The 7,713-nt window shown below is 40.2% G+C and overlaps 1 protein-coding gene across 2 annotated transcripts in view; it reads right to left on the bottom strand.

The window, feature by feature from the left end:
- CENPJ (centromere protein J) overlaps positions 1-7,713 on the bottom strand; it is a 62,503-nt gene that overhangs the window by 8,283 nt on the left and 46,507 nt on the right. The gene's annotated exons all lie outside the window — the stretch shown is intronic.

The raw sequence follows: 7,713 nt of genomic DNA on the forward strand, positions 1-7,713 counted from the left end.
AAGTTTTAAGTGCACTTTGATAGATCACTGATAGGTCTGATAGGTACCAAAGAGCCAAGTTATCAGCAGTTTCATACGGTTCAACCTACTTAATAGACTCAGAAAATATCAACACCAGGAGGTTCAGTTTAGAAATCCTTTGGAGTGTTTTGGCTTGGCCAATTAGGTGGACAGGAGACAGGTTCTGGGCATGAAAGGAGTGTTCTGTTTTGATATGATAAAGGACGAACTGCCTCCCCCTCCAAGGTGCAAAGTAAGCTCTAAAAGGGACTAATATCCCCATTTTACAGGTGAGGAATCCAAGGCTAAGGTTAAATAACATGCCAGAGTAGTCAACTAATAAAGGGAAACCAGGATTCAATCCCATCAAGCTTAATTCTCTCAAGCTGTTCATGAGCAGTAACTTGAAGCCTCTAAGTTAAACACCCGCTGGGAGGTCCAGGAAAAGTGAGCAGCATGGAGCTCTGACTCCTACGGCTGTATTTACCATTGTGAGCACTGTACAAACATACCTTATAAATTACATATAATATAAATTTAAGAAAGATTAAATAGCTATAGATATTAGGAATAGCTATAGATAATAAAGCTATAGATAATATAGCTTTAGGAATAGCTATAGATAATATAGAAGGATATGTTTATGACTTCAAGATAGGGAAGACTTAAGAGGCACTACCTATAAAGGAAAAAAACTAAAATCCAGCAGTGACTAAGAATTTGAGGAATTTGGGGGAACTTTAAGGTACTATCAAGCATCACAGCAGCATAAGTCATTCCTTTTTTCTCCCCATTTTATTTTATTTTTTTTTAAAGATTTTATTTATTTATTTGACAGAGAGAGATCACAAGTAGGCAGAGAGGCAGGCAGAGAGAGAGGAAGGGAAGCAGGCTCCCCGCTGAGCAGAGAGCCCAATGTGGGACTCGATCCCAGGACCCTGAGATCATGACTTGAGCCGAAGGCAACGGCTTAACCCACTGAGCCACCCAGGCGCCCCTTTCTCCCCATTTTAAACTACTTATTAGACCTCCATAACTGAATAAAAGTGCCTCAGCACCTTATACCAACAAATCTAGGAGGATTCTTGCCTACCTGTGCATCCAAAAATAAGACCACAGTTAGGGATGTAGCTCCAGGAGTTGGTGAACCTACCTCACTCCCACTCACCACAATTGGAAAAGAAACCCAGAGAGCTATAAACATTGGCAGATACCCAAAGGCAAGAGAGAAAATGTAGAAGTCTAGTCTGCCTGAATTCAGGGAGATTCTAGCATACCACTGGAACAGGCCAGAGATGAGTTTAGACACAGAGAAAAGAACTTGCCAGAGCTGCTCCCCTCCCCAGGGTGATACTGCACAGCTAGGTTGTTTGGCAGTGGCAGTCACAACCTTCCCAAAGGAAGCAGTAGAAAGCAAAAGCAATGAGTGACTGCCCAGCTAGCTCAGTTATGTAGGTTGTGGCTACAGAAAACTCTATCTCTTGCAGTACCCAGATTTCTGAGGAAGGACCCCCATGACTTGGGGAAGGAATGAGAAAGGGAAGGAAGCATACTAGAATATCAAAGAGCATTAAAGGAACGTGGTCCCTGTTGTCTGCTTCAGCACTTCAACAGAAGTCCACCCACAGGACTCTGGTAGGATCCCACTCGAGGATCTTCCCTCAGGCCCAAGGGTACCCTCAAAGTGCAAGTGCTAAACCCACACCTCTCCAACTCTGCTGCCAGCTCCTTGTGTGTCCTCCCAACTACATCCAAGAAAGCAAGATCTGGTAGGCAGGGAGCATGCTCAGAAAAGAGGCCACAGTTGGTGGGAAGGGTTACAAATTTGAGCTATCATACCACCTTCTGGAATACAGAAGAAAGATTTCCAATAGCCAGCCTGGTGAACTGTAAAAACCAAAGAAGTCATAAAAACTAAGGAGGATCTGCTATTTCAAATGTGATAGCAGAAGTCCATAGCTATAAACAGTATTAAAAAATCAAGGAAGGGGGCGCCTGGGTGGCTCAGTGGGTTAAAGCCTCTACCTTTGGTTCAGGTCATGATTCCAGGGTCCTGGGATCGAGCCCTGCATTGGGCTCATTGCTCGGCAGGGAGCCTGCTTCCCCCTCTCTCTCTGCCTGCCTCTCTGCCTGCTTGTGATCTCTGTCTGTCAAATAAATGGATAAAACCTTAAAAAAAAAAATCAAGGAAAAATGACATCACAAAAAGAAAATAATAATTCTCTAGCAACCGAACTCAAAGGCATGAAATACTGCAATCTAACTGATAAAGAACTCAAAATTGTTTTCTATGAAAAAATCCACCAAGTTACAAGAAAACCCAAGACAATTCCATGAAATCAGGAATAAATTAATAAACAGGAGTTCTTTATAAAAGACTAAAATTATAAAAAAGAGCCAAATTCTGAAGGGGAAGAATTCAGTGAATGAGATGAAGAATGCAACAGAGAGCATCATTAGCAGACCAGACCACATGGAAGAAAAAAGTGACTTGGAGAACTGGAATACAGAAATAATATAGTTAGAAGAGAAGCAGGAAAGGAGATTTTAAAAGAGTGAAGAATACCAACAAGAGGTATGAGATTCCATCAGAAAGGCAAATACTTGAAAAACTGGGGTTCCAGAAGAGAAAGAGAAGGGAGCAGAGAGTTTATTTAAAGAATTTACAGCTGAGAACTCCCAAACATGAGGAAGGATTTGAACAAACAAGTCCATGAAACTAATGGGATACCCTATTATCTCCATGTGAGAAGATCTTCTCTAAGATCAAAAATTAATCATAAAGAATCTTAAAGGGGTACCTGGTGGCTCAGTCATTTAAGTGTCTGCCTTTGGCTCAGGTCCCTCAGGTCATGATCCCAGAGTTGTGGGATCAGGCCCTGTGTTGGGCTCCCTGCTCAGAGGGGAGTCTGCTTCTCCCTCTTCCCCTGCCCCTCCCCCTGCTCATGCATACTCTTGCTAATACATAAAATCTTAAAAAAAAAAAGGAAACAAAAAGCCAAAAACCCATAGGACTAGCTGGATTTCTCAGCAGAAACTCTACAGGCCAGGAGACAGTGGAATGACATATTCAAAGTGATAAAATACAAAAATTGCCAGCCAAGAATATTTTTATCTAGTAATCCTTCAGATATGAAGAAGAAATAAAGGCTTTCTCAGATAAACAAAAGCAGAGGGAGTTTAATCACCTGCCTTGCAAGAAATGCTGAAACAAAAAGAGGCTAATCAGCAACATGAAAACGCACAAAAGCACACAACACAATGGTAAAGACGAAAAATTTATAAACAAATATAGAAAACTCCATTCTACAATAGGATGCTGTATTAAACACAACTATAGTATAAAGGTTAAAGGAAAAGAATATTAAAATAACTATCACTCAGTGGTAAAAAGCTGAAAGCTTTTCCTCTGGGATTAGAACAAGGCAAAAAGGCCCACTCTTGCCATTTTTATTCGACATAAAATTGAAGTCCTAGCGACAGCCATTAGGCAAGAAAAAGAAATAAAAGGAATCAAATTGGATAGGAAAGTGTCACTATTTGCAAATGACATGACACTAAATTTTTTTTTTTAATTTTTTATTTTTTATAAACATATATTTTTATCCCCAGGGGTACAGGTCTGTGAATCACCAGGTTTACACACTTCACAGCACTCACCAAAGCACATACCCTCCCCAATGTCCATAATCCCACCCCCTTCTCCCAAACCCCCTCCCCCCGGCAACCCTCAGTTTGTTTTGTGAGATTAAGAGTCACTTATGGTTTGTCTCCCTCCCAATCCCATCTTGTTTCATTTATTCTTCTTCTACCCACTTAAGCCTCCATGTTGCATCACCACTTCCTCATATCAGGGAGATCATATGATAGTTGTCTTTCTCTGCTGACATGACACTAAATTTAAGACACACTTAAAGATACCCTCAACCAAAACAAAAACAAAAACAAAAAACTAAGAATAAATGAATTCAGTAAATATATAGGATAGAAAATTAACATAAAGGGACAACTTGAGGGGTAACTGGGTAGCTCAGTTGGTTACATCCAACTATTGATTTCAGCTCAGGTCATGATCTCAGGGTTGTGGGATGATGCCCCAAATTGGGCTCCTCACTGCGCATGGAGTCTGCTTAACAGTCTTTCTCCTGCTTCCTTACCCCTTGCCACACCCCTGCTTGTGCTCTCTCTCTAAAAAACAAAACTAGCTGATTTTCTATACACTAATAACAAGCTAACAGAAAGAGAAATTAAGAAAAAAAATGCCATTTATAATTACATCAACAAGAAAGAAATATCTGGAAATAAATTTAACCAAGGAGGTGAAAGACCTGTACCTGAAAACTATAAGACAGTGATAAAAGAAACTAAAAATGACACAAATATGTGTGTGCTGATGGGAAAAATTAAATACACACTGTGCACATGGGAAGAATTAAAATGTCCATAATACCCAAAGCAATCTACAGATTTAGTGCAATCCCCATCAAAATACCAATGACAGTGTTCACTCAATTAGAACAAAGAATCCTAAAATCTGTATGGAACCACAAAGGACCCCCAAAAGCCAAAGCAATCCTGAGAAAAAAGAACAAAGCTAGAGGCATTATAATTCCTGATTTCAAACTATACTGTAATATAGTAATTAAAACAGTATGGTAGTGGCATAAAAATAGTACTGGCACAGACCCATGGAACAGAACAGAAAGCCCAGAATTAAATCCTCACATGTACAATCAATTAATATTCAACAAAGGAGCCAAGAATATTCAACAAGGAAAGGATAGTCTCTCCAATAAATGATGCTGTGAAAACTGAACACATGCAGAAAAACGAAATTGGATCTCTATTTTTGACTAAAGACTTTCATAAAAAACCTGATACCATAGAAATTCTAGAAGAAAACAGAGGGAAGGAGATCCTAGACACTGGTCTTGGCAATACTTTCTTTTTTTTGTTTTTTTTTTTTTAATTTTATTTATTTATTTGACAGATAGAGATCACAAGTAGGCAGAGAGGCAGGCAGAGGGAGAGAGGAGGAAGCAGGCTCCCTGTCGAGCAGAGAGCCTGATGCGGGGCTCAATCCCAACACCTGGGATCATGACCTGAGCCAAAGGCCGAGGCTTTGACCCACTGAGCCACACAGGCGCCCTGGCAATACTTTCTTTATTCCAAAAGCACAAGCAACAAAAGCAAAAATCAACAAATCAAAAATCAAAAACGTCTATAAAACAAAAGCAACAATTAACAAAATGAAAAGGCAACCTAAAAGGGAAAATTCTTGCAGACTATATATCAGATAAGGAATTAACGTCCAACATACAGAAAGAACTCTTATAACTCAGTAACAAAAACAAAACAAAAACTATGATTGAAAAATGGGCAAAGAGAATTAATAGACATTTTTCCAAAGAAGACATCCAAATGGCCAACAGTACATGAAAAGATGCTCAACATCACTAAGCATCCAGGAAATTCAAATCAAAACCACAAGATATCACTTCACACTGTCAGAAAGGCTATCGTCAAGAAAACCTGAGACATGGGAGGAAGCAAGGTGGCTTAGGAGTAACAGACTAAAATATCATTAGGTCTCAGGAGTTCAGCTAGATGGTTATCAAACCATTCTGAACATCTACAAACTCAATAGGAGATAGAAGAGAAGAGCAGCAATTCTAGGAACATAAAATCGACCACTTTCTGGAAGGTAGCCTGTGTGGAGAAGTGAATCCAAAGCAACGGGAAGATAGACTACGGGGGGAGGGGCTGGCTCCTGGCAAGCAGTGGAGCAGTGGAGCACAAAAGCAGAACTTTTAGAAACCTGCTCCAATGAGGGACATCGCTCCAGAGGCACAGTGCGGTCCCAGGACCCGCGGGGTCAAAGACAGACCGGGGGTGTCTGAGCACAGCAGAGCTGCCAGGTATCAGAGAAGGGAAGCTGTCTACAGAGAGCCAAGGAGTGAGTTCTCAGCTCAGGGTTACCTTAAACCATGATCCAAGGCACAGTCGGGCCACTGCTCATGGAGTTGCAGATCAGGAGAGACCCCCTCCTTCCTCCTCCGGGAGGAGCGGTGAGGGAGTACATGGCAGGAATCTGCTGGATTTGGAGACTCCAAACGGGGCCGTGGTCACAGATAGAAACAATCGGTCACAGTCCAGGTGAGCCTGGAGTACAACCAGAGACCAGGGAGATGGGAGGGATTGAATGCTTTTCTCTGAGGGTGCACTGAGGAGTGGGGGCCCAAGCTCTCCTCCCCTCGGGGATGGAGATTGGGAGGCCGCCATTTTCATTCCCATCCTCCAAAGCTCTACAGAAAGCGTTCAGGGAACAAAAGCTACCAAGAGCGAACTGGAGCAGACTACTTAGCCTGACCCCTGGCAAGGGCGCTGCAATTCCACCTTGGGCAAAGACATTTAAGAATCACTGAAACAGGCCCTTCCCCCAGAATATCAGCAAGAACATCCAGCCAAGACCAAGTTCACCAATCAATGAGAATTGAGGAAATTCAGAGCTAGGGGAAAGCAATACTTAGAATTCATTGCTCTCTTCCCATGATCCTTTAGTCTTGCAGAGTTAAATTTTTTTTAATTTTTTTCTTATTCTGTTTTTTTTAACTGTTCCTCTATCCTCTAGTATCGATTTTTAACTCTTTTATCTTAACAATACCTTTTTTTAAAAAAATATTCTTAAATTTTCATTGTTATAGTCATATTTTATCCCTTCGTGTATTTAACCTTATTTTTTGAATGCATATAGGCTTTTTTTCTTTAAAATTTTGGGATGCAACTTCTTCAAATATATCAAAATATACCCTAAATATAGCACATGGCTTTCTAGTCCCCAGCCTGATCACATTCTCTCCTCTTTTTTTCTTTTTCCAACAAACTTAACCTACCAGTTCCTTTTTTACAATCTTTTTTTAAAAGATTTTATTTATTTGACAGAGAAATATCACAAGTAGGCAGAGAGGCAAGCAGAAAGAGAGAAGGAAGCAGGCTCCCTGCTGAGCAGAGAGCCCGATGCAGGTCTCGATCCCAAAACCCTGACATCATGACCTGAGCTGAAGGCAGAGACTTAACCTACTGGGCCAACTAGGTGCCCCTAGAATCATTTTTAATTTCCATCTTTACAGTCATATTCCATTCCTTAATCATGTTTGCCCTTATTTTTGTATATATATGTTTTTCTTTCTATATAATTTTGGTAGGTAGTTTCTTGTAAGATACCAGAATACACGCAAAATCAAGTGGATGGCTCTGTTCTATTCACCAGTCTAATACATAGATATTTTTTCTTTTTTATTTTTTAATTATTATTTTCCCACTTCCTTCTCCCCTCGGTTTTGGGTCTCTCTTGATTTGATTAGCTTTTATTTTTCTGGGGTCTTTGCCATCCTTTTAGTATTTGATTCTCTCATTTATATATTCTTATCTAGATAAAATGACAAGTCAGAAAAACTCACCACGAAAAAAAGAACAAGAGGCAGTACCGACGGCTAGCGACTTAATCAATATGGACATTGGTAATATGTCAGAATTAAGAGTTCAGAATGACAATTATTAAGGTACTAACTGTACTCGAAAAAGGTATGAAAGATGTTAGAGAATTCCTTTCTGGAGAAATAAAAGAACTTAGATCTAACAAACCTGAAATAAAAATAGCTATTAATGAGGTGCAATCAAAAATGGAGGCAGAAGAGAGAATTAGTGATATAG

Source organism: Mustela nigripes, chromosome 15 (assembly GCF_022355385.1).
Source record: "Mustela nigripes isolate SB6536 chromosome 15, MUSNIG.SB6536, whole genome shotgun sequence".
Taxonomy (NCBI): Eukaryota; Metazoa; Chordata; class Mammalia; order Carnivora; family Mustelidae; genus Mustela; species Mustela nigripes.